Genomic DNA, 26,879 nt, shown 5'->3' with positions numbered 1-26,879 from the left:
AAAATGGCACAAAATCAATTTATTCTCATGACAACCTTAAGATTGTAATGAGGACAAGAAAAACAGTCTGAAATTTATCAATTCTTGTGACAATCTTGAGACAGTAATGAAAGCAGCAAATGGTATGAAATTGGCCTACTCTCCTGACAGACAGTGAAACAAAACTGGAAAATAGCACCATGTTTATCTACCTCCTTGACAACCCAGGCACTGGGACAAGAACAGAAAAGGTGACAAGATTAACCCGTTCCTGTCAAAAATAATCTTGAAAGGGTGGCCTCCACATGTCCTTTCAAAATGACCCCCCACTGAAATGAGTTCCATGTGTGGGCGTCACACCTTGCTGTGGGATGGTGTTTTTTCTGGGTTCACTTCTCAGTTGATGGTCATGCTTCCTTGTGACACGAGGAAAATGAATGTGTGTCGACCTTATAGACGACATGGCCGTCATTCTCCCTCAGCGTCTATCTGGTGGCCTCCGAGGCTCTGGCAATGTGGACTTACTAAAAACCAACTTGAAAGGTGCATACGCATTGGAATGGTGGTACCAACACTCATTCTAGAAACGTCCGTGAGGGCTTCAAGTGATGAGGGGGCTGGAGGATGCAGGCATTGCCAGGACTCAGAGGCACACCCTGCGGCAGCCTATTTCTTAGAAGAATGGGGTGTTTGAGCTTGTGATCACGAACCAGTCTCTGGGTTTTCCCCGTCGGCACACGAGCTCACCAATGGCCTTGAGCACGTCACTGAGGGAGAAGGAAGCACCTGCAGAACGAGGGCTCACGGTAGTATTTCTGGGTGCTGCTTGGTAATTCAGAGATACGTTCGGTAGGCCTGGAAGTGGGGGCCGGGACTGTACGTTTCAACAAGTGACTGTCATCCTTGAACACACCGAAGTTTGAGGAAACACTGATTTCCTGTATGCAGAAGTGGTGGTTTGAAGCACCTGGATTTATGATTCCAAATCAAAGGCCCCACTCACTAATTCCATCCTGCTAGAACTGCCACGTTCCATCCTTGACATCACTAATGAATAAGCAGCAGAGGGCCAAGTTTTGATGTCAAGTCAGGTGCCAGTCAGCTTTCACTGGGCTTCTAATAATTCTTGATGACTGATGAATGACAATGACTAGGAATGATGGCTTGCTCTGCTCGGCTGGCAACTCTCAGATCATAAAGAGCTGGAAGCCCCTCCAGTGTGGCCAGTGGTTCTCATTACGAGGAATGCGAGGCGGCCTTTTTGTCTGTCTATTGACGGCTCCGGCTGGTGTGGCAGGTACCGAGTGAGAGGGAAGGAGAATATTTTTTTATTTGCTTATTGCAGGAAGGTCAATTTCATCATTATCCCATTCCTTAAACAATTGGAGGCTGAGCTGAATTCTTGCATTTCTGCAGAGTTTCTACATTTTCTCCTCTTTCTTTTGTTGATGGCAGGCTTCTTGTATTTTTTGCAGAGCTCAGAGGGTTGGATCTAAATTATAATGTTTTGTCCGACACTCTGGGTTCGGCGTCTTTCATCCTCACCTTGTTTTAGAATGAGTTGGTCACGTGATGGCTATGTTAGCATTTCACAGTATTTCTCCGTGTCCCTTCTCTGGGTTCCTCTCTCTCTGTCAGTGGCCTTAATAGTCTGAGTATTTTCAGTCAGGCTCCAGTCAGGCCGCTGCTGAAGGAGCCACTACAGGAGTGGGTGAGGAGGAATATACAAGGATTGCTTTTAGGTTAACACGAATTTTGTCGTCTGACAACTTTGCACGATTCTGTATTTTATTCTAGCAATTCCACGTGGCCCAGGAGCCTCGAAATTGGATACAAGGTTGGGGATTTTCAGATCAATGTCAGCAGGCATGCAAGAGGTTGAAGGGAGTTTAAGGTGGTAGAGAAGGGCAACTTTCCAGCACGTGACCTTGATTCAGGGTCTAGTAGAGTCATGAGGCTAATAGTTCGGTTGAGTTGGGAGGGGTTGAGTGATAGGTAAGAACAGTGTCTCTTGTTCGCTAGGGCTGGGAGGGGGGACAGCGTGCCAGCCAGCAGCGTGCGAGAAAAAGAGAAAGAGACCAAGATCCACACCTAAACACCGTTATAAATTAAAGACAACAATTAAGTCACCCCTTGGTGTTCTCTTTTTTTTAGTCTAAATTATCTTGAGTGTCTTTTAGCCTTTGTTCAAGGATGCAAGGATTCTTCTTAATCATTTTTGTCATGCTTTTCTGCGTGCTCTCCAGGTTTCTCATAAGTTCAGAAGTGTTATCTCATTTCTTTTCACGGCTTACCTGTGAGGTAACGAAGGGTCATTACCAAGCTCAGATTTACAGATTGGGTGAAAGGGAGGCACACGGGGAGGGGGCGATTTACTCCAGGTCCAACTGCAAGGAGGTGTCAGGGCCAGACTCGCAGCGGTTCCTCAGATGTTCCCCGCCTGCTCCTGGGAGACATCACACCCAATTTCAGAACTCCTTTTGAAGGACTTTTGGGTTGTTTCATTAAGACTTGGATTTGCAGAAAGTTCCACAAGGAGGTAGAAAGCCCTGTCCCGTGGTTGCTTGTCGCTGTTTCTTCTTCACGCACTTACTTAACCTGCGTTCTCCTTTGCTTGCGCACAAATGCCTTGTAACAGAGATCAGACAAATGGCTAAGTTTCACGTTTCTTGGTAGCAAATGATCCCTAACGAGTTTTGATGGCCATGTGATTCTTTCCACACTGGTCTGTGGGTATGTTGTTCAGGAAAAGTCCGAGGGAAGATACCAAGTCTGAGACGGTGAGGGACCACGTCCACTTTCAGATCAGCGCACAATCCAGAAGAGGAGCAAGGTCCAGTTTCGTTTGCAGGTTGGACGTAGCCTTGCTCCAAAATTCATCCTTAACGATTTCCAGTCCAGGAGTCACGTCAACGTAGAGAATAACCAGAAAATGGTCCAGATTTTTTCCTGTCATGAAACGTCGCTGTCTTGGAAACGGCATGGCCTGTAGCAAGTTGTCAGGCCCACACCCTGTGGGGTTTACGGCAGTGATGTGTTGTCAAAATGGGCTTTGCTAAAGCCAAGGGCCCATGTCCGATATAATCCCTCGTACATAGGTGATACTCAATGAACTGTTAAGAAATACTTAGCCCACGTTCATCTATTGTTTCCAAATGGGCAGAAGCCGTGTACTTTCTTGGATGTTTGAGTGATTCTTTGTCTAACGTTTCTTTCCCTGATTATCTAATGACCTCCGTCAGGGAAGGGAGTATTTCTGTTTTGCCTATCATCGTATCGCTATGCTGAGCACCGAGCTCTGCACCTAGTAGATTCTCAACAGATATTTGTTCATGGATTAATTCATTAATGCAAGAACAAATAAATGAGACTACCTCCCCTCTTCTCCAGATTTGGGGGGAGGGGGGCAAATCTGATCTTGTTACGTCCTGCCTTAAAGTCTTCAAGTCTTCTCCTTAGAGCGCTAGGATAAATTTCATTCATTCACTCATTCATGAAAAATCTATTAGCTACCACTCGCTCATGGTGAGCACCATGTTAAACCAAAAAGAAGAAGAAAAAGGAGGAGAGACAGAAGAGGAGGAGGAGGAGGGGAGAGCTGCTGCCCTACCATTGGTCACGGTCTACCAGATGGGACTAATGCAGCCGAGTGGCATCTGGGGAAGGACACGATGGTACGTTTCAGGGAGAAACGAGGCCAGGTCAGTTCAAAGGGCTCACAATGGGTGATGTTGCATCAGGATGGTGTGTGAATCCTGAAAGCCGATGGGCACAGGTGAGCGGGTGTGTATGTGGGGGGTGGGGCATGGAGAAAGCAAACATTCCAGGCAGGAAGACAGGCAGAAGCAAAGGAGAAGCAGCAGGAACCCTCTTACAGGTGCCATCCGACCCACGGCCCCTGCTTCTGGGCTCCCACTGGACTTCTAGGTTCTGCCTTGGCTAAAGCTCTCCTTACCTGGGCCATGCTCTGCTTTAGGCAAACCAAAGCGCTTGTCCTCTAATAGTCCCCGAGCCGTGGGTGCCTGTGCTTCTCCTCCTTCCCACACTCATCTCCTCCCACGTGAGTGCCCCAGCTTTCCTGCATCTTGCTGGCTCCTGCTGACCCTTTCAGACCAGTGTGTGGGCTCTGAGACGTCCATTGTGGTGCCGATCCGGTTTATACCCCCTTCCTGCTCCTGCTAGGCTTTGTGCAAAGCTCTTGGAAGTAGTGCTTGTCTTTGGTGGACTTGCTGTACTAACCAATTAATTTTTTATTAAATAAATAAATGAGGTATCCAGTGTGGGTGGGAATGTGGACTGCCCTCCAGCTGTGTGCTCAGACCACAGGTAAGTTCATGGACATTCATCTTCTCCACGTGCGAGCACCATCAGAGTGGGAAACCAGAGCAGCTTCTGGAAAGGGAAGGGCATGTCTTTCTCTGTATTAGATTTTCCTCTGCCTTGGACATAAGTGATAGACTGGTTAGCCAACAACAGAACCCACATCCCCAAATAAAGGTTGTTCTTTTCAAAGTAATCACCTTGATAGGTATGAAAACTTCAATAATTTTCCACTGCCAGAAGAGTCCCTGCTGAGGAGCTTAGTCCCCATCCCGCGCTGCCACTGAGGAACTGGGGGACCGTGGGCAGGCTTTCGTTTTCTCGTCTTAGTGGAATTTCTCTGCTTGGCAGGCTTTCAATATAATGCTGAATCTGAACCAAAAATCTTTATCCTCTTAGAGGAACTGCCTTCAGAATCTGTGACAAGTCCCTTTGGATGGCCGAAGGAGGATGGAGCCTTTTGACTTGTGGCAAAGCCAAGTGCCATGTCTGGATAATTATTACACAAGATGAAGGACTAAGCCATTAGCACAGTTTCTCCTTCTGTTCCTCATCCTTTTTTGTTTTCCCCACAAAGGATGGGTTCGCACAAATGCGAGCAGGACCAGCCATGGGCAGTCGCTACGGGCGACACATGGGATCCTGGTTGACGCCCTCTGCTGATTCCCTCTATGCCTCCGTCACACAACCCTACGCCCACTGTTCACCTCCTCCGCACTGGCCGGAACGGACGCAGCCGGTGAGGGTTTGGGCAGCTTTGCACCTTAGCAAAGGCACAAGAGTGCGATTACGGCAGCCAAAGTTGCTGTGGATCATTCTCCCGCTCTTTACTGTTGTAAGTTTTTCTCTGATTTGATGCGTGCCTTCTGCATTGGTATATCCAAAGCGCTAGATTGTGTGAAGCTGGGGCCGAGCGGACTGAGGAGTGTTTTCTAAAACATTCCTTCTGAAAGATAATAATATCAGTAAGACACAAGAGCAACGTAGAACCCCTCTAATGGTTTAAGAGAGCCTCATTTGGTGCATAGCACAAAAACGTGTCTGTTTATTGGTAGTACTCTTTTTTCTTTTCCTTCAAAATTCCCAAATCTTGGATACTAAAAACAAAAACAAAACCCCTACTGATTGCAGGGTTAAAAATCAGCAGCTGTCAGATGAACTGATTGGACATCAGCCTAACTGGTCAAAAGGGGGCTCAATTCAGAGTCTCATGAGAACCTTGCCTGTGCATAAGGAGTCCCTACCTTTCTCGCCCCAGCAGGGAAGTGCTCTGGCCATATTCGCTTTCTGGACTGGGAGTGTGGCTCCCAAAGAACAAAGGGCAGGAGCTGCACAGTGAGGCCATGCTTCCGTGGCCCGGCCGGGCCGGCGGTCTCCTGTGCCCAGTCAGCAGCTCCTGCCAACTCCCCCTGCCCTAGACTTGGGGACCTGGGGCCAGTGTCACTCTTGCCTTGGCCAGCGCTCGCCGTGACCCAGCTCCGCAGCAACGTCAAACCCTGTCATCCCCGGGTTTGGAGCACTCCATCGAAGGAACCGTTTTCTAATCTACGCTTCTCCGCATCTTTGGTTTTCTCACATGGGCAGTTCCAAAATAACAATTCCAATTATATTTTAAGCAAAGACAACAGTGCTGAAATATGCCAATATGCCTCCTTGGAAGGAAGCAATAGTCACTTAGTGGTGTATCTCCTGGGATCTGGCAGTTACTATATATTCAAAACAATTTGTGACTTTATTTTTTAGAAATGGAATTAGGGAACATTACCAATTCTAGCTCATAAATAATAAATAAACAAAGACCCCAAAGTTGAATTTCAGTGGCCTACACTTTGTGAACACATTGATAAATTTTCATAACCCTCCCTAATAAACAATGGCATTTACTCACCAGGGATCGAATGTTAAGTTGTCCCTTTCACTTCATGACAAATGTGATTTCTGAGTGTGTGTGTGGCCATGTTGCGTTTCCCCAAGTGAAACACAGAAAGGATGAGCAAGATAAGAAAATCATTTTAAAGTCTCCTGTTATTGAAGTCAGCATTTCCCAGTGTGGATGAACTAGCCTTTGAAACGTGTTCGTGCTTAACCTCGGGGCAGCAGGGTCACGGGTGAGGCCCGGGCTGGGTCACAAAGGACCGAGGGGGTCAGAGTGACAGCCCGGGTGGAGAGGGGGCTCTGGAATGTGCTTCTCCGCATTTCCCAGCACCTTGCTGCTTGTCTTGCCCGAATTCCACACTCTCCCTCCGTTTCTCTAGGAGAGAATGGTGGTAGAGCCTTGGTTATTCTTTTACCAAAAACTCTCCCAAGAGGTAAAAGTTAATGAAATTAATGTCTAAGATTTAGATGTTTGCATAGAATGATGCACATGTTTTGAATCATGCAAATAGTTCCTGGGTCTGTGGGTCAAGATAAGGGACTCACCTCCTTGCCTCCAGTTCCAAGATTGAAAATAGGATTTATGAATTCCCTTCCTCACTCAAAGGGGCTGCTATACACAGGAACAATTAAGAGAGACTGAAATCCCCATTGAGATCCATGGGGTGGTATGGAAATGTATGCAATTTTTCTTTTCTTTTTTTCCTTTGGATTTCAGCTGCATTTTTTCTTAAGAGAATAAAAAAACCCAAAAAACAAAAACAACCCAACCCATTGTTCCAATCACCAGGGACCGCTATGCCTCCCGCTAACGTGCTTCTGCAGGAGCGGTTTTTAAATGAGAAGTTACGGGTGCTGTTCTGATTGAAACAAACTAGTGTTGATTGCTGATCAGCCATCTGTAAAGGAGGCCACCTCAGGAAGGAGATGAGCTAATGAAAAAATGGGCCTGATTTGGGAGCGTGATGGGCTTCATGCCACCGGCCGGTGTGAGTGGCATGAGATTATAGCAGCGCGAGGAGAGGTAGATTGAGAATAAGTAACTTCTGTCTTAAAGATTAAAGGGCGAATTTGCTATTAAATGTGAAAGACATAAAACGGAATTATTGCTCTGAGGGTGTTGGCCGTGCCACGCACATTCCAGCAGACACACGGTGGCCCGGGCTCCCACGGCCAACCTCTCATCTTCCTGTTGCAGCTCAATTAGCACTGATCCCAAAGTGCCGATTAAAGGGGCCGGGAACCGAGTGGTGACCCCTCGTATCAGCCCATGCAGCACCTTCTGGGCCGGGTGCTTCCCACGGCCTTCATTTCTCCGGTGACCTTCGGAACTGGTAAACGTTATTGATGAAGTCATTAGGTGTCCCAGAAAGCCAATTGATAATTCTCAGGGACGTCGATGCTTGGCGGGGGGGCGGGAGGGGCCGCCAGGAGGCTTCTGACTAACGGCTGGCGGGAGACGCGGTCGCCGAGCCCAAACTCGCTTGGTTACACAAACGTGGCAGGGAATTTCCAGGGCCCTTGGGCCTGGAAGTGGGGCCTGGGGGGCTCTCCCCTGCGCGGTGGAAGCACTCACTGCTGTACGTTAGCACCTGGGTGTCGGGCCCCACAAAAACCCTCGAAGGAGCAAAACAAAAGGACCACCACACCCGGAGTTAGACGTCGAGTTTGCACTGGCCCCCCGCCTGGCTCTTGCCTCCACGTCCCCCCATGGGCTGCGTCTGCTTGCCTGGACCGGGTGTGGGCACCCTGGCCTCTCGTCCCCACACCCTGCACGTGAAACTAGGGGGGTTCATCTGGAACTCTAGTCCTACTCCTCTTGTCTCTCTGATAGCTGGACATTTTCCATGAAGTCAGAAAGCATAAAGGAGCCAGTTCTCACATCTCCGGTTCTGCTTTTCAGCTCAATCCAGGCCCAAACCCCTGTCATTGATCTGTGCCACGTGTCGCGGTGCCGCGAGCTAAAGACCGGTGATGGCTGCGACGTGCTTCGGGGTCCCTCGTGGCTTGTCAGAGAGCCCCGATGGCTCTTTGAGGTCAGGCTTGGAGCACTTTGGAAGGGGGTTATGTGCTGCCCATCACCTGTGGGGTCAAGCACTTCTCTGTCTTTTTGTGGAGTCACCTCCCTCGTCACCTGGAGTCACAGCAGCCCGTGGTCTCCTTGCATTGATTGCGGCCCACAGCTCGGCATCCTGGAGCTCTGCTGATTTCCCAGGGCAACCTTGACGCGTGTGATGGATGAGTGAATGTACGAATGAGAACCCGTAGCGGTTCCTTCTGACCTGTCCGAGTCCAGTCCTGAGCCCCCTGCCCCTCTCTGGGCACCACGTTCTGCTCTCAGGAAGCCGGCGCCTGACCGCATCAGGGAAACGGTGCCCGGGCTTTCGCTCACACCCTGCGCTCGTGGCAGCGTGCAGGCCAGTGTGCAGTGGACGGGCTGTGCCGACAGGCACTTTATTGTGTAAAGTCTCATGTTCTGCTATATTGCGTCATTTTATATGCTTATGTGACTTAAGATTATAGGGCACAATCAATGAAATGAAACACAAGTAGTGAAATCAAGTGGATAATGCTATCTTTTAGATTGGATATGCATCATTAATTCCTTTCTTTTCTACCCCCCCTTTTAAAATCAGCCCATATGAATTTACTGCACACGAAATCAAAGGGCTACAACCACTGGCCTGTGTCCTTTCTGTAATGTGGAGACTGCTGTCTGAAATCTTCCCTACGTGCCGGTGTGGCCTGGATCTGCCACCATGCCCCGCCACACTGGGTTTGAGGCTCTCCTGACACAGCCCGGTGTCTAGGCCAAATAATATGATCGGTCTGTGATGACGACAGTGTCAACAGGGATCAGAGTGAGAGAACCAAGCTCATTTTCACTTTTGACCCAAGAAGGACTCGTTCCCAGATTTTCAGATGGGAAGAACTCATGCACTAATTAGCACTGTCTCTTGCCCTCAGCATCAATTTTGAAAGTCACCAGTTCAAACTGAATATCCAGGAACTTGGCAATATAATCCAAAGGATATCCAAACAGATTTCAAATTAATCAGCTTATGCATCCAATTTGCTAGCTATAATAAGACTTTATATTTACATGACACTGTTTTCTTATTACTGTGCTTACAGCTAATAATGCTGGAATAAATATTGATTAAATATAGTTCTGTGCATAACAAAGGCATGACTCCCACCCTCAAGATGGAAATGTTTCAGAGTGGCTATCTCATTAATTCTCGAACGTCTCTATTAGGAAGCCACTGCGTGTGCTCAGGACTTCTCTGCCAACTGGGGCTCCTCATTCAACAGGAAGGATGTCTTGCCCTTCAAAGACTGCATTTGCTAACCTACCCCATTGTTCTCCCTTTGGTCCTGGTTTCTACGCTGCACCTGTTCTGAGTGTCTTATTCTATGTTCCCCTTTTGTCTTTGTTGCCGTGTTGTATTAGGGTCCTGTCCTATGTGTAGGCTGTTCCCTCCACGCCGTGCTCTCCTGACGCGTCCTCACCCACGTGCTTCCTGGCCTCTGTTTTGACTTTGTCTCAGATCCTGGGGCCTGTCCTCCTTTTGTGCTGGTGGTTCAGCAGCATCCTGTTTCAGGACTCCTCTAGGACCTGTAGTTTCTTGTCCTAAGACTTTGGATGAGGCAGTTACTCAGGGCCCCGTGGAAGCTTCTAGAATCTATTCATCCTTCTGTCTTCATCCCTGTGCCAGAGCAGAAGGGCATCAGACAACTGGCTGGACCGATCCTCCTCCTTGGAACAGAAGTGTTTTTGCAGTGACACTTCTTACAAAGCCGTCTATGGTGCTCTGTGATCGATGATTCCACTGCCTGTATCCTGAAACGCTTCGGACTCATGGCTGTCACCCAATAAACAGTTGTTCAAAGAAAACATGAAATTTCCAATAACTTGGAGGGAAGTGCTACATGTTAAATACTTTTAGTAAAAGCTCATTATTCATTCAACATCAGTTTGTTGAGTAATTGCACATACACCGTTCTGGGCAAAGATGCCTGCTCTCAAGGAGATGATATTCAGGGTAGGCGGATGGTAAAGGGGCACAGGAGGCAGCACGCAAGAATATGAGAAGGCGATGTGTACGCTGAACCCAAAGGTGAGCAGGGTCAGGTGGCTCCTCGCGTGGGGGGGAGCGGAGAGGCTGCCGTCTGGAGCAGTGTGCGAGACCGTCTACGTGGGAAGAGGGCGCTGAATTAACACAGGGAGGAGGAGAGGGAGTCCGCCCCGCGAGCCCTAAGGAGGGCAGCCCAGACAGGCGGCTGGAGCTGAGCCCTGGACTAGGCTGCGCCTGTGGAAAGGAGCAGGAGGTGAGGTCAGGAGGAAAGGGGCACATACTGGGTGGGGAAGGACCTGTGAGCCACCTGGCCTTCTTCCTCGGTGAGTCGAGGGGCCCTTGGAGCTTCTGAGCAGGGCAGTGATACGACCTGACCGTGGGGCCACACAGTCACAGGGAGGTCTGGTGAGGGAGGCTGCAATGATGCAGGGGAGGGCGTGAGATGGCCAGGCGGGGCTGGTGGCTGTGTTGGGGACACAGATTAAAGGCTCTGAGAAGATCTGCAGTAAAGAGCTCTCTGTTCAGCTTTGATTCCCTCGGCAAGTTCTGAAAGTAGCCAGGCAAAACCCTTGTTTTTTGCACATCTCCTGATATCCCCTGGCTCTGGTGTTCCACAGGACACAGTTTGGGAAACACTGATCTAGCGATGTGAATGTGCCGGGCACTCGGTGTGGGGGTGCAGATGTCCTCCTCTCTTCTGGAAACAGGGATCTAAGTCATTCAAATGTGGAGCTTTCATTAGTTCTCCAAGCCTGGGCGGTGGGGAATCTCCCTCCTCCCACTTCGCAGATGGGGAGACTGAGTTCTCAGAAGTGGGCCACCTCCCTGTGCTGCAGGGGGCAGGACCTGGCCGGGTGCAGCCCACACTCTGAGCTCGGCTCCTACTCCCTCCTTGCCCTGCCGCTGCTGCTCTGGCTCCGTGCTGGCACCTCCCGTCTCCTGCCAGCCCCGTGCCCTGGCTCGAAACGCTCTCAAAGTTCACTTTAAGTGGCCAGCCCTTAGAGACAGCGAATATTCTCAAGACTCGCTTTGCATACATCTTAATCACATTTACGGCTTTTAGGATGAGGACTTGCAGAGTTGTTAGGAACCATCCAGCAGGAGTAAGGCCCTGCTCAGGCAACGAGGTGCTTGCCCTATGGGGGGGTGTGGGGTGGGGCTCGGCCCCGCTCTGGCCCTGTCCAGGTGCCAGCATAACCTAGGCCTGGGGACCTCTGCCTCGGCCCTGGATTGTTTGGCTATCTGGGGATGAGGCCTCACGCCCCACATCCAGTGGTCCTTCTGTCCCAGCCTTGGAGACAGCTTTCCTGCCGTGTTGGCGGGAGCCAGGGTAGGGCCCAGCCTGCTGTGAGCACCACTGCCCTGAGCCCCCGCGAGCCCGTGCTCCTGGCCTCAGCTCGGAGGAACGCTCTCTTGGAGGACGTTACTGGCTTTGGTCCTGGATCCAGGCAGGCCTGTGTTTGAGTCTTTGGCAAGTAGCTCTAGTTCCCTAAGACCCACCCTCAGGTCTCTAACGAGGATGGTAATAATAATGGTGCGAAGACCACTGCATGACTGCTGAGTGTGTGTTTGAAGCACTGTGCACACATCTGCCACATTCGGAGCTCAGCGCACACTCTCCTGGTTCCCGGCACTATTGCTGACGGTGTCCTGCCTGTTTGCATCCCAGAGCTCTGCTTTCTGCGGGATTCCCTGTAAGGAATCCCTTCCCTGTAAGGAACGTGCCCTGCTCACGTTTTCTGGTCCTCTGCTCCTTGGCCTGGTGCACATCTGACAGTAGCGGTCTCTTCCTCACCCCGCTGTAGGGGGCCATGCACTTAGGGCCCCACCCTCTGCGAACAGAGGGGACCCACAGCTCCTGCAGCTGAGCTGCTCCCCGAAAACCTGCCCCAGGCTCCTGGGAGGAAGTGCAGTTCTGGGCCAGCCCCCTCCCACCGTCCCTTACCTGGGCCAAGCTCAACTAGGCTCCAGAATAGGACAGAACTCACCTCCGGTGTCAATGACATCAAGTTTGACTTACAAGTGACCTTGCATCCCACGACGCAGACTCTGAGCTGCTTCCCTTTTCTGCAGGATATGTAAGTCGGGCCCGGCTTCATGGGGCTTGTTTTTCTTCTCCTGTGAACTGTGGGGTCTTAGAAGTACACAGGGTTTTGGTTTTCACTGAGGTTATTAATGGACCTGAATATTTTCCCAAGCACATAATTCAATGTGCTTCGAACGCATGTTGGGCCTGCCGGCCATCACTGCGGTCACTTACGCGATCGCAGCCTTCCTGTGGAGACGTGGCCGTGGATGAGGCCACAGGGCTCCTGCCGGAGGCTCCTGTGGCCACGGCAGGAGGGACCGGGAGGAGGAGAATGGTCCTGTGCGGCTCTGTGGCTGATGGAGCTGCCTCGTCGTGGCTGGGTCTGTTTGGAGGAGTTTCGAGAGCGAGGTCTTTAATCATGACTTGTGGACGCCTCTCGGGTAGGGTGTTTCATTTGTGTGTTCAGCCGTTTGCCGTCTGGGACTCTACTCATTATTCCATAAAACCCATTGTCAGTCAACAGCCATCAATCATGCAAAATTCAGGAGTACCACAGATCTGTCAGGAAATCAAAAGACTGTTAGCGTTGTTGTGATTACCCATTCATGAGCCATTTTGACTGGAAACTTCGCAGACCTGCCCTCTTGCTGCAAAGAGGGGGAAAGTTAAAATCAATCACTTAAACAATTTGTCAGCGAGATGTAGTTTCCGCTGGGAGGAAGCCACCTCTCCCACCGCCGATGCCCGGGCTTTGGCTTCACCCAAAGTGTCTTTGCCGCTTCCGAGGACAAGCCGCGCGGCTTGCAGCCTGCGGTGGTAGGTCGGTGGGGACACCCGAACGCCAAGGACCTGGGGGCCTGAAGGCTCTCTGGGCTGGCTCTCTTTGTCCTGCCCGCACCCGCGGACCCCAGGCTGCCAGAGAGGACGGGGGAGGGAGGGAGGCATCCTGGGATGACGAGCTTTCCCCGGGAGAGTCGCTGCCCCCCGGTCAGTTTGCGTGGCAGGTGCACGCTGCCCGCAGAGGTGCCCTGGGAGCTGGTGTGACCTGGAGGGGCACAGAGGAGCCCCCTCCTCAGCCCCAGCCGGCTCCCCGTGGTCCTCACGCTGAGCTAAGCGTATGTTTGCCTTTCTGAGAGCTGCTGTGTGTGTCGCTGTCTCTTGTGTGCCTTTGCTCAGGCAGATTCACAGAGATTGTGCAAAAGGAGCGACTTCGGCCCATGATCCTGGGACTGCCCCGTGGAGGCCTTCCCGGGCTCGGGCTAACTCATGTGAGAGGACTGCGGTGGCGTCTGAGGGCCTGCGGGCGTGGCAGCCACGTGCACAGGAGCAGTGGGTGGGGTGTCAAGACCCCCAAAACCATTTATCAACGGCTCACCTTACCGGCAACCCGTCCTGCAGACCACAGCTGCGATTGTCTCCTCGCGGAGGAGAGGCAGGTAGAGAGACAGAGCGTTAAGTAAATGAAAAGCCATCTAGCCCACCAGCCAACAAACGGGAACAACCTTCAAAGCAACCGCGGGGGAAACAATGGGATTAGAAAAAAAAATATCATCAGATCACATGAGCTCAGAAACAACTAATCATTCTGATCACATGAGAGAATCAGGAACTTTCTCTGGGAGGCCCCTGGGTTGGCCCCAGATGATGTCAAACTCCCCATATCACCTGGAGGCGCGTTCTCCCCTGCGCAGCTGTATTTTATCAATGCTCTGCCCTTAATGACTACACGGGTATTGATGATAATGGAGTGTGTTGCAAACAGGTGCGCGGCATTCTGTCTCTGCGCTCCTGGACAGCTGCCACGGTTACCTGATATCTCAACCAGGGTGTCAGGTGGAGGTGGGAGTCCTTCCCTGGGGTGACAACCACACCCTCCCGGCCCCTGCCGCCCCCTCCCAGCCCAGGTCCCGGTCCCCGGCGGACCTGCCCTGATCACTGCAGCCAACTCTAGCCAAGCCTTGCTTACACCTGCAGCTCAGGGATGGCCGAGTGCCAACCGGGGGCTCCAGCCTGCAGCCAGCAATGAATCTCAGAGCCAGGGGGCACCGAGGGCCCTGCCAACAATTCTGTGCCCTTGACACCTCCCGACCTGCTGGAAGTGCCACTCCTGCCTGCCAACGCCCAGACGCAACCCCTGGATACTCCTGTACGTTTTAAATTCTTGGAAAAACACAAAGAAACAAGAAGCTGACAGAAAAAACACCATTTCTGAAACCCGTGTTTTACATAGCAAGTGCAGCCAGACTCGGAGGGAAGAAGAGATCTCAGCGAAAGGCCCTCTGTGGTCCATCTGACCGGATCTGTACCCAAACTGTGGTTGATGCTTGAAGGGAGGGCTGGGAGCAGCCCTGCAAGATGGAGCATTTGGGGGTGCTCTTTGCCCCTGAGTTCAAAATCTTCACCAATCAACAGAGGCTTGGGAGAAGTGACCCCATCCCAAGATAGAAGGGAGGCAATTAAAAAAATAAATTAATAAAGTAGAGGGGAGGCATGTGGGGGGATGGGGTAACTGGGGGATGGGCATCAAGGAGGGCACATGATAGAATGAGCACTGGGTGTTATATGCAACTGATGAATCACTAAACTCTACCTGAAACTAATAATACACTCTATGTTGACTAAATTGAATTTAAATAAAAAAAATAATAAAATAAACTCAAAAGTCATAGCAGCTAAATATGGGGAAAATCCAGCCCTGGCTGGAGTTGGAGATCTATAATCATGAGATACAGTTTGAGTCTTCTCCAGGATTATAAATATAGACCTTGGTGAAAATAGAAAGTCCTTCCCTATGTCCACGATGTTCCTAAACTCTTATCTCTGGAAACTGCAGGAACACCAAAGCGGCTGGCCACGTGGACAAGCCTCAAGGTCGTGATTAGCTGAGGCTGGGAGCCTCTTTTACACATTCGGATGACGCCAGGGGCTTTCTCTTGACTCTGGGAGCATTTGGGCTGGGAATGGTCTGGATGCCGGTGTTACCCAGCCTGGAACCAACGTCGCAGTGTAGCACAGGGTGGGGGTGGGGGCGGGCCACCTCTGCCTGGTGCTTCTTTTAGGTCCAGTTGTGAACACATCAGGTTTACCCGTGATAAAGAAACAGAAATGTCATTAGTAGTTTTCAAAGCAATCTGTCCCTGTGGTTCTTAGCAATGGATGACACAGACTTCTCTGAGCCTCAGGGACCGGCGTCCTGCTTCCTTCCCCTTCTCTTCTGTCTTTTTGAGTATGCTCCTGTAGTGAATTAATTCATCAGCCACCATTTTGGGGCTCTTTGTATTGAAAAGCTCATTATTTCAGAGGAAGTGCACTGTGAATAAAAAACCAGTTATAATTAGATCTCTGGGATGGGAGAGGGCCTCTTTGTGTTATAATTGTTCGTGATATTTGTAGGAAGGAGAGAGAAATTCTCTCTCCTTCCCTGCATAAGAATCTGGGGATGCTACTTGAGGAATCATGCTGGAGACGCGCGTTCAGGCTGAGTTGTGAGTGGAGCTGGTGTGTGTCAAGTATGGAGACTGTGCTTTCAGACACGGGTTGCTACATGACCAGTGTGATTTTGTCTTGGTGGCTCTGTGCCGAAATTCCCCCAGGATGTCGGCCACTGAAGGAAGCTGGATTGGGGTGCCATGTGAGTTGCTTCCCGCTGGTCTTCCCACCTTGTGTTAGCTGGGCTCCGTTAAGGAACGCGGGGAGAGGGGTAGAGGTAAGCTGGGGGCCGGACTCTCCCCTGTATCTGACGGGATCTCAGAATGCATTTGTGGAAAGAGTTTAATGTCCCCCTAATCAGTCCGAAAGTATCTGTGAATGGAACAGTGAGATTTCCTGCTCTTCTTTCGATATTCGGTGGTCCTGGGAAGAATGCTGTAAATCATATGTGAGCCCGCTACTTTTCTTACTTAAAAATGAGTCGGTGACTAACATATCATAGTAAAAAAATAATTTAAAAAAATAAAAATAAATAAAAACGAGTCGGGCAAACCTCATGCAGGATAGAGCTGTGTTTCTCCAGCTTCTGTGTGCTCAGTAACCACCTGGTCGCTCAAGTACCCGATTCATGCGTCTGGAGTGGGTGCTGGGGCTCTGGGCTATGCAGATGCTGCTGGCCATGGACCACTCCCACGTCAGCAAGGTCGTAGAGAGAACGTGGGTCTGGCACCTGCCGCTGCGCATCTGGGTGTGCGGGCCAGCGAGGTCTCCCTGGCATGGCAGCTCTTCTGCTGCTTTCCCCTACAATTCAATCATGGAATATGGCGCAGGAAGACTAAGTGTTTCTGAATGCTGGAAGATTTTTTTTTATCTTCATGAAACTCCCTTTAACAGAAATATTATTTAGGCTACTCATGTGCATAGAAAATCCATGTTGCACCAATAATGCTGATGTAAATTCTATCTCAACCTCAAACACATGCTTCAAAAAATTCTCTTTTAATTTTTTTTTGTTTTAATGCCATTCATTACAGGGTGGGGTTAGGTGCCCCCTGTGCGTGTTTTGTGTCCCAGTCAATGGTGTTTAGGTACTGAAAAGGCAAATCCAGGCAGTCCTGGCAGGAGCCCTGAGGAGAAGCCTTTTACAGCTTGGAAGGCTCCTGTTCTCATGCAGCCTGGAACATGGGGAGTAGGGATGTAATCTGCTTGCACGGAAAAAAAAAAAAAAGTTTTTGTGCCTGTGCGAGCAGGTTCTGTTATTCCAGGATAGTTTTACTTGAAATACCTCATAGTACTATGTTGTTTTCAAATAAGAAAAGGGGAAAAACCCCAAAGACTTTCTTTGGTTGGCTTTATCTCCCCATAAGCAACTGAAAAATTTTAGACACACTTCGAGGGAGTTATTTTGAACATTCTGCCCTTGATACACTAAAAAACTCATTTTATGGTGGTATGACTGACATATAAAAAGAGTTACATATTTAATGTATAAGTTTGGAAATAACGACACACATGTGAAACCACCGCTACCACCGTGAGTGCCATGAACCTATCACCTCCAGAAAGTTTCTTTGCCCCTATTTTAATTTTGTTATGATAAGAACTTTTAACATAAGGTCTACCCTCTTAGCAAATTTTAAGTGCACAACACAGTACCGTTACCCATAGGCATTATGCTGTATTGCAGATTCATCTCATATAACTGAAACTTTGTAACCTTGGACCAACTCCTCCCTATTTCCCCTGGCCCCCAGTCCCTAGCAAACGGGGTTCTGCTCTGTTTCTGAGTTTACCCTTTTAGACTCCTCTTATAAGTGAGATCATGCTGTAGTTTAAATAGTGACTTATTGAATTGACTGCACAGCCGGCATTATAGGAACTGGTGATTTGTTTGAAATACTCTCAGACTTACACAAAAGTCCCAGGAGTGGTATAAAGAATGTCCGTGTACCCTTTGCTCAGGGACCCTTTTGCATGTCACCAATAGCCCCCAACGATGCCCAGTGCAGCCTCACAGTTTGCACCCAGGGGTCTGTCTCTCTAGGGTCCTACGACAGGCAACAGTTCCTTGGCTTTCATGACTCGGATACTTTTGAAGATTATCGGTTGGGTTATTTTTGTAGGTCACTCCTCGCTTTGGATTTGTCTGATGTTTCTTCATAACGAGGCACAGACCACGCACCTTGGGCTGGAATGTCACAGAATCGATGTCTGTGTTCTCCCTGGTCTAACCCGGCCACACGCGGTGCGAGCACATCTCACTGCTGCTGACCCCCCACGCCGAGCTCCCCCGCTGAAACGCCACTTATATCCTCCATTGTAATTACCAAGCATTTCTGAAGAGATACTTTGAGGGTGTGTAAAGTCTTTCTTGATCCACGTTCCTGCCCTCGCTTTCACACCCAATGTTGGTTCTCACCTGGATTAATTGTTGCGGTGATGGTTGCCCAATGGTGATTTTCTAACTACATCATTGGGACACCACATTTATTAGTCAGCTTTTAATTATTAGGAAGAGGTGTTTTTCTTCTCCCCATTTATTCATTTATTTATCCACATGGTCACTCAAATTACTATTTTATCCAGTGGGATGTCATCCGTTTACTATTCATTTTGGCTTTCCCGTGATTCCAGGTTGGGTCAGTAGTAACACTTTCAAGCTCACTCCTATGTCCCTTTGACATATTCTGATCATTATTTGGGCAAGTTCTTTCATTCTGGCCCAATAATCAATTCCAAGCTCATTGTTCTTTTCCTACTCTGTCTGATAGCAACCATTTCTCCAAAGAAACTACCTTCATTTAGGGGAGAATCTTATTTAAAAACCAAGAACTAGCTGTTTAGCATAATCATTGCTAGGGCAGAATGTTGCCCCTAGGTCCTTAAAGCTAGAAAGTAAATGTATGTCTGTAAGTTATGTTAGATATGTTAATATAGGTGTATACACACCCATATTTCTATTTCTTCCTATGTCTAGGTATTTATGTATCTACCTACCCATCCATTTTCTCTGTGTGTAGGTATGCACAATCTATCCATCACCTATCCATCGAGCTATTTATTGAACGAGGGCCCAGAGTGTACGCCCATCACTCTAATTTGAATCCAACACTACCGGGGTCATTTTAGTGTCCTCCTTTTCCTTACCTGCTCGTCTTGTCCAAATCCAAACACTGGCTCCTGTTATATTGACGTAAATGATGATGACACATTGATAGAGGTACACACTCCCCATATGGGTCTGGTCTCCCAACCCTGCCTGCTGCTTTCCACCCACCTGACAGCCTCCCAGGTGGCATCCCTGCTGTTGGCCCATGTCCTTATTTACCTCCCGAAGCTGCGTAACAGACTCTTACCTAAAACCGAAAGGAGGAAGGACAGAATGTCAGAAGGGACGAAGGAAGGAAGGAAGGAAGGAAGGAAGCAAGGAAGGAAGGAAGTAAGCAAGGAAGGGGAAGGAAAAAGGCAGGTAGGTCAGTAGCCCCAGAAATGTCCATCTCAGAATACCTCACTTTCCAAGTTAGTAATCAGGGCAGGTGAACAGAGCCTCCTTTATCCGCTGCCATTGCTGTCCGCCAGGGGAAGAATCTCCTGTCGTTGGATTGACTTTGGTTCTGAACAGAAAGGTAGCCGGTGCTAAGCATGGCTGACTTATTTGCGTGTCTGTGTCTGGGAGTGCCTGTGTGTGTCTTGACAAATGGAAGCAGCAGGTGTGTGGACACCACAGCATAACTCTCCATACAACACACTTCTTTAAATCCAGATTAAATATACAATTTGAAGCCTGACCTTTCCGAGTAATTAAAGATTTCTACTTTATGGTTTTTATAGACATGGTACGGTAGAGGCAAGAACCTCTTTAATGATTAAGGTGGATGGAATGTGGAGTTTTTTTGCTGCGTGGGATTTAAAAGGACAAATGCTGGACAGAATGTGGGCCTGCGGCTATGGTGGTTTTGGGGCCCACGGGCAGAGTGGACACAGAGCTTCAGCACACAGGAGGAGAGCCCTGAGGGGAGCCCTGAGCCGTTGCCGGGTTACGGAGCAGGAGGCGAAGCAAGCCTAGGACCATCGCTTCTCTGATCTGAAGTTGAACTGCGTTTTATCTTGGCATTCTCCTCAAATCCCTTTTCCAGAACAATCCTTTAGGAAAGTCATATTTACCCTCTAACAGAAAAATACAGATTGGAAATGAGGCAAATAAGCAAGAAATAATTTAGGACATAGTTGATCTGCACGTAAACCGAAAGAAAATTACTGAATCGAATGCCAGGTCATCACAGTTTCCTTCTTAAATTCAAGTCAAGTCTTCTTAAGACTCAGGCCCCAGCGTGGGCTAACACGTCCGTTCAGCGCTCACGGTGTCTTAAACTTCATTCTGCCATCTTAGGAACTTTCCCGGTGGAAGGGACTGCTCCGAGCCTCTCATGCCTGAGTACGTTGATCCCTTTGCTGTCAATGACCCTATTTGGTAGCACATTATTTTAAACATCCATTACTATTAACATTAACTAATGGTTAATTACAACAGAATTCCTATTGAAGTGCATAAGAGAGCCATATGAATGCCAAATGAGTACATTAATGATTGGTGTTATCACAATGAATACGAAATGATTTCATAATGACTGGGGAGGTAATATATAATAAAAAAGGATTGCTCCCACTTTTATACACTTATCACAGATTTAAAACCCATTCTTGGCCTCCATTCAGAAACCATGAGTTACCTGAGAGCTTTTCCCTGAAGATTTCTAGGAACCTCTACACCTTCAATCAAAATCTAAACACTGTTACTCACCCTGGCGTTCAAGTTTGAGGATAAATGTCATTGTGTTTCTCCTTACAAAGAGTTTCAGAAGTGCTACCTCATTGTCATAAGTAAATTCAGTTCATTCATGTATTCATCCAATTAGCCTGTAAACATTCTCGAACACATATGATGCTCTTGGCATTGTGTTAGGTGCAAGGGCTGCAAAGAGAAGAAGAGAGAATTCTTATCATTGACAAACCCAAAGGGGAGAAGATGTGCAAGAATATAATTACAATGATGTATTTCATGTGTTGGAACAGAAAGAGAGAGAGAGAAAGCAGATTGCTAGGAGGGGAGAAGGAGCCACCACACACATTACCAGGGCTTTTGTAGGAAAGCGTCACAGATAAGGGGACCTCTGAACTGAACTTCAGTGAGAGAGTGGCATAGGAGTATGTTGATAAAGGGTTGGGAGAGAGGTCGTTTCTAGTAGAAATCATAGCAGCAGCAGAAGCTGAGAGGCATGAACTCATGCATCATACTTCGAGAAGGGAAGGCAGGAGACCGGAGATAGGATGGTTGGAAGCAAAGCCACAGATACAGAATGAAGCCCAAAATATTTGTCACGGTTTTCTAAAAACTTTAGCAATCCTTGTGACTCAGATTTGGTGGAAAAGCATCAATTTACAAATCCAAGAGACTCAGCAAACCTCAAGCAAGGTAATCAAAGAAAACTGCACCTAGCCATATCACGGCCAAACTTCTCAAACATAAAGGTAAAGGTGAAATGTCGAAGCGGCCTGAGAAAATGAGGTGTTACACGCTAGAGAACAAGGATCCAGACGGCAGCTGAGTGTTCGTTAAAAGCAACAAGTCCAGAAGGCGACAGAAGAACTTATTTGGAGTACTGGAAGGGAACACTGCCGGCCAGCATTCTATAGCTAGCAAAACTATCCCTCAAAGCGAAGATGAAGTAAAGACATTTCAGAGACCTGGAAATGGAGAGAATCTGTTACAAGCAGATCTGTACAGCAGGGAAGGTTGCTCTTCAGGCAGAAGGAAATGATATCGGACCCAAACTGGATGGTCAGGAAAGAAGGAAGAGTGCCAGAAATGGTAAACGTGGGTAAAAATATATATGCACTGTATATATGCGTGTGTATACAGACATGCGTGCATACACACACATATGTACACATACATGCTCTGTGTTATTTCTTTTCTTAATTCTGTAAGATACAGGATGTCTAAAGCAAGTTAGCATCGTGTTGTGAGATTGAGAACACATATAAATGGACATTTGTGGCAACACACAGGAGCACAGAGGACAGGACGCTAAATGGAATCCTACTGCTATGAGCTTAGGATTTTTGGTGCATTTCTGAGCAATATTACCTCTGATTAGACTGTGGTATGTTTAAGGTGCATATGAATTCCTTAGAACTGCTCCTAAAAATTCTGCAAAAAGTATAGCTGAAATGCCTATAGGAAACTTGAGATGAACTCCTAAAAATATTAGATTAACTCAACATAGGACAGGAAAGGAAGAACAGAGGGACCAAAAGAGATAGACAGTAGAAAATAAAAAAAATAAATTAATAAAACAGTAGACCTAAGCCCGTTCACATGAATGGGATGGTGATGGCTTCCTGCCCTGGCTACCTCTGAATCCCTTTACTTCCCAGTTCTTAACTCATCTTTGTAACTGATTTCTTGTGTTAAATTTCCTCTGTTTAACACTATTTAAATAGTGTTCATGTTTTTCCATTTTGATCCCCGCTGTTAGATATCCAGCGCAAAGGTGTTGCTTGAGTGAATAATGTGCTGATTGTAAAATGGAATATCATACAGCAAGTAGACCTGATGTGGGGGAGGCATCATGGCAACCACATCACCCACAGAACAGTGGGGTCTTTCACAGTAATTTCTAATACTCAGCCACATATTAACAGTAGTTAATTCTGGATGTGAAGATTACAAGGAATATTTATTCTCATCTTTGGGTTTTCTTTGTGTGTTTTTTTTTTTTTTCCGTTGAAGTGAATTACATTTGTAATTAGAAAAATGGAGTCGAGAGAAGAACTTGGTGAAGACTTTGATTGGAGGCGATGGTGCTGGCCATGAAGGAGGCTTCTGGGACAGAGCCAAGGTGTCTTGTGAGCTTGAGGACACGAAGAAGGGACAGTGAAGTGTCAAGGGTGGTCTCTGCCTGGGAAACAGGATGACAGTGTCAGCAGAGGCGAGGGGCCAGGTGCCTAGAAAGCAGGAGGGAGAGGAGAGGTTCATGCCAGCTCCAACCTTTGTGTGGATTTCCAGGAGGCAAAGGGACAGGGTTCTGGCATTTGGGAGAGAGGTCACAACCGTAGATACAAAACTTGAAGTTATTGCCATCTTGAAATAGTTAATTAAATCCAAAGGAGTGAATGTACTGTCTCAGGGGAACTTAGGACAGAACAAGACCAGAAACGAGCCCCTTTATTTCATGGTAAAACACCAATGCTTGAGGAGTGGGTGAAGGAGGAGAATGCAGCCCAGGAGATGAAAGCAGAAGATTCAGAAGGACAGCAGAAAGGGAAGAATGTTCCAAAACATCTTCAAACTCTCATGTTCGACAACTTTCCAGAGCTCTCATATCATGTCTTATGCAATCTGAATGATAGGATTTGGGAAGACTTTAAAGGAATCCCATAAAATGGTGTCTATGTTTATCTTTGGGTGTCTGCTCTTTACTATTTTACAAATATTCTACAATTTACATATACTGCCTTGACAAATAGAAGAAAAATAGCCCAATGTGATTTTTGAAATTGATTTGTTTGGGGAAGTCAACACAACTTATGGAAATACTTCACCAAGGGGAACTTTCTGTAAGGGGGGTTACTAGGATCATAAAGCCATCAAAGCCAAGGATGACCCCCATGGAAGAAGGGGGAAAAAAGCCTCCATGAGGGCGGCGGGTTGGGTGGGCCCCAGGGCCAAGTCTGGTGGGTAGCGGGAGGTTGAGGGAGACATGCCAGGCCACCAGAGGAGCTTGAGGGGACATCTGAAGGACTAAACTCATGAGTTGTTGGTCCGTGATTACTGAATCCTCTATGTGTGGAGGGTGGTGGGGGGCTTCCTAAATCATGGTTTGTTTTCCATAAACATGACACTTGCTCGTGGCCATGGGGCAGAGCTGAACTTCTCAGCATGGGGATGGGGGGATTCCATCAGACTCTGAGTGACCGCAAGGGTCCCGGACATGACGCCTGTAGCTTCCTTCTGATGTTCCCTGCTTCAAAGTAACTGGTGGGCCAGAGCATTCTGGAAGCTGGCTTGCCTCAAAGACAATTAGGTCAAGGGACTATTTGTTTCTCTGCAAAGATTTACTATCCTGGTTAAACTTAGAGTAAAAACTTTAAATACTCATCAAAATTTAGATGTGATCAGGAAGGAATTAACTATATATATAATGTTGCTCCAGATAACGACAGCTTACTACTTGCTAGACCTCCCCTGGGTATCCAGAATCAGCGGAAATAACCCAACCCTAGGGGGAAAGAAGCTTCTCCTGTCGAGGTGGGGTATGGCGTAGGCATTTTGTGGTGGCCATTCTGGAGTTAAAAATGCTCCGGAGGAGGAGGGAAATTAGAGAGATTTTAGGCACCAAGAAAGGTGTGCAAGGGCTGCCCTACAGCCTCCAGAGGAGATGAAGGAGATGGTCGTGGAGTGTCCCCTCTCCTCCTATGAGGCAGCCTCAGAGCCGAGGCCAGGAAGGCCAAGGGGAGGAGACGTTCCAGGCCCCTGCGAGTGAGGGGAGGGGAGCAGGACGCACCTGCACCTGGAGGACATCACTCCTAATCTTGGAAAAGCGTCCACAGAAGGGTGAGCAAAGCTGGAACAGCGGAAACACAGCCCTTAGCCTCGAGTGCCCGTGACCGCCCAGCAGCGGGGCTGCTCGCTGCCCCCGCGCAGGTCGTAAAGAGCGTTTTTATAGGATGGAGCCAACAGACTGTCTTTAATGGCTGAGCCTTTTTTTTTTTCTTTTTTTTTTTTTGAAGAACATTTCTGCTGCATTCCCTGGAGTGAGACTCGGGACAATATTAAATCCAATGAATCAGCCAGCCTTCAGGAGGGCAGGGGAGGCTGCGTGCAGCCGCCTGGAGTGATGGCTCAGCCTGGGGTCCCTGGTGGCCGCGGCAACCGGGCCAGGCGCCTGGCTCTCGTCAGTGAGGGTGGCCGCCCGTGCCAAATCGCCTTCCCTCTTTATCTCATTTTTGGGGTGTCGTGTAATTCTTTTTGGCAGTTCAGGAAGGACCGGCTGGACACCACCATCCGCTTATTAGGCAAAGTGTTCGGACAAACTATTGCCAAGCTGTTGTCATGGTCGACACCTGACTTCTTGATCTGAAAACTACCGTCCCTGGCTGTACCGGCGTCCACGTAGGGCTCGACCAACACGGAAGGAGCGGAACAGCCAGGGAAGGGCGCGCGGGTCTGCACGGTTTGCCGTGGCGGTGCCGTGCTTGCCCGGCCCGACCGCAGCCCTTCCTCTCCAGGGGAGTCCTGCTTTGCTCCTCACCACCTACTGGGCTGCTCAGGGGAGGGCTCTGCAGGTCGCTTCCCCGAAAGTGGGCCCGAGTGCTGCGCTGGCCAAGGGGCCTGGCGCCGCCACATCCTTTCCGGAGGAATTTGACTCCATTCACCTTTGGGAGGGTACCTTGCTCACAGGACTCAGGACGATCGTGCTCACAGGATTTAGTTAGCTCGTCCGCCCTGCTGATAAGGACCCAGAAAGAAGGAACCAAAGTTTTAAGGACTTGCTGGTCCGAGGGTCCACAGGTTGGCAGCCAGGAGCATGCCTGACACTGGTCAGAGGCATGTCATCTCTGGCCCCACCCAGACCAATGAATCTGAACCCCCGTTTAACCAGGTGATTTCTTTGCACATTTAAGTTTGAGAAGAGCTGCCTCCAGTGACTCGTCCAGGGTCAGGTGGGGAGTTGAACATCCCTGTGCCTGATTCATGGTGTGTGGCTGAAGGCGGGGGTGGGTGGGTTTCCTGCTCCCCCAGACACACAGATTTCTACAGAGAGCACACAACCCACGGAAACCATTTCTCAAATGCCCAGTTGTCCAAACACTTTCCCAGCTGTGACCCATCTGCCTGCGAGCCTCCTGGGGATGAGTCATCCTTTTTTCTCCAGGAGGAGTCATCGAAGTCTGACGATGCCTCCCGCGGTGCTGATGCATCGGTGATGCAGAGAGAGTAGTCCCACCCACTGCGGTGTGAGCCACACATGAGCTGGCTTCACGGAGCTCTGTGTTGACAGAGCCCGGACTCCCCACTCCTAGGGGCCTGAGGACTAGTGCAGGTGACAAAGAGGTTCAGCGTCGGCACGTCCTCTGGGTGTGAGCAGACCTGCTTGGGAGGAGTGAGAACGCAGACGGCAGCCTGGTTTCCTGGCCGCTTCCCTGACCGTGAGGGCCCGTGGCCCAGGATCTCATGTCCTGGCTGCCTCTCTGTGTGTTAGGAGAAGGACATTATAGGACAAATGAGCTGAAAAATGGCTCCCAAGAGTTTAATTAAAAAAAAAAATGGTACCAAGGGGTGCCTGGGTGGCTCTGTCGGTTAAGCGTCTGACTCTTGGTTTGGGCTCAGGTCCTGATCTCGGGGTTGTGAGATCCAGCCCCGGTGGGGCTCTTGTGCTCGGCGGGGGGGCTGCTTGAGACTCCCTCTCCCCCTCGCTCTACCCCTCCCCCACTCTCTTTCGAAAATAAATAAATAAATATTTTTAAAAATGGTACGGTACGTCTTTCCCTGAGCTGGCGGCCCACCTCTGTTGGTGTGGACAACGGTGTCACTGTTGTCCTCTACGGGACAGCAGTATCTGAACGTGACTCCAGGGAATGAAAGAACAAACTGCTTCATCAGCAGCAAGAACTTTGTGTTTAATTAGAATCGTCACTATAATCCTTTTCTCTGAGACTTGGGCTTGTGGGCTGTGGGACGGGCACACTCCCGTCCCTCCGTCTTGTCCCAGAGCCCTGCAGGCTGCTTGCGCGGGCGCAGGGGCACCTGCCCGGAGTCCGCCGCACGCCGTGTTCTGGATCCCACTCACCCCCCGCCCCACCCCCAGATCTTCAAGTCATGGCCAGCGTGGCCAAGCCAGACAGGCCACCATGGAGGCTGGGGGGCGGGCGACCGACTTCACACCGCCTTAACTTTGAGTGTCCTTGCCCCTGTCAGGAAGTGTCACAACCTCAGACGCAGCTCGTGTGGGTGTTAATTATTTCCTTTTCGTTTCCAGCTGGCACAGAGCGTTAGCACCTTAAGTGGCTCAATTTGATCCCTGCTCTTGGGAACAAGGTAATTAAGTCAGCTGCGACTTAAGGAGCCGGCCCCGCCTCGACTTGTCGCCCGTCTTCAGACAGCG

The sequence above is a fragment of the Ursus maritimus genome, unplaced genomic scaffold (genome assembly GCF_017311325.1).
Source record: "Ursus maritimus isolate PB19 unplaced genomic scaffold, ASM1731132v1 scaffold_18, whole genome shotgun sequence".
Classification (NCBI taxonomy): Eukaryota; Metazoa; Chordata; class Mammalia; order Carnivora; family Ursidae; genus Ursus; species Ursus maritimus.
The sequence above is the reverse complement of the archived record's forward strand: the minus strand, read 5'-3'. Positions refer to the sequence as shown.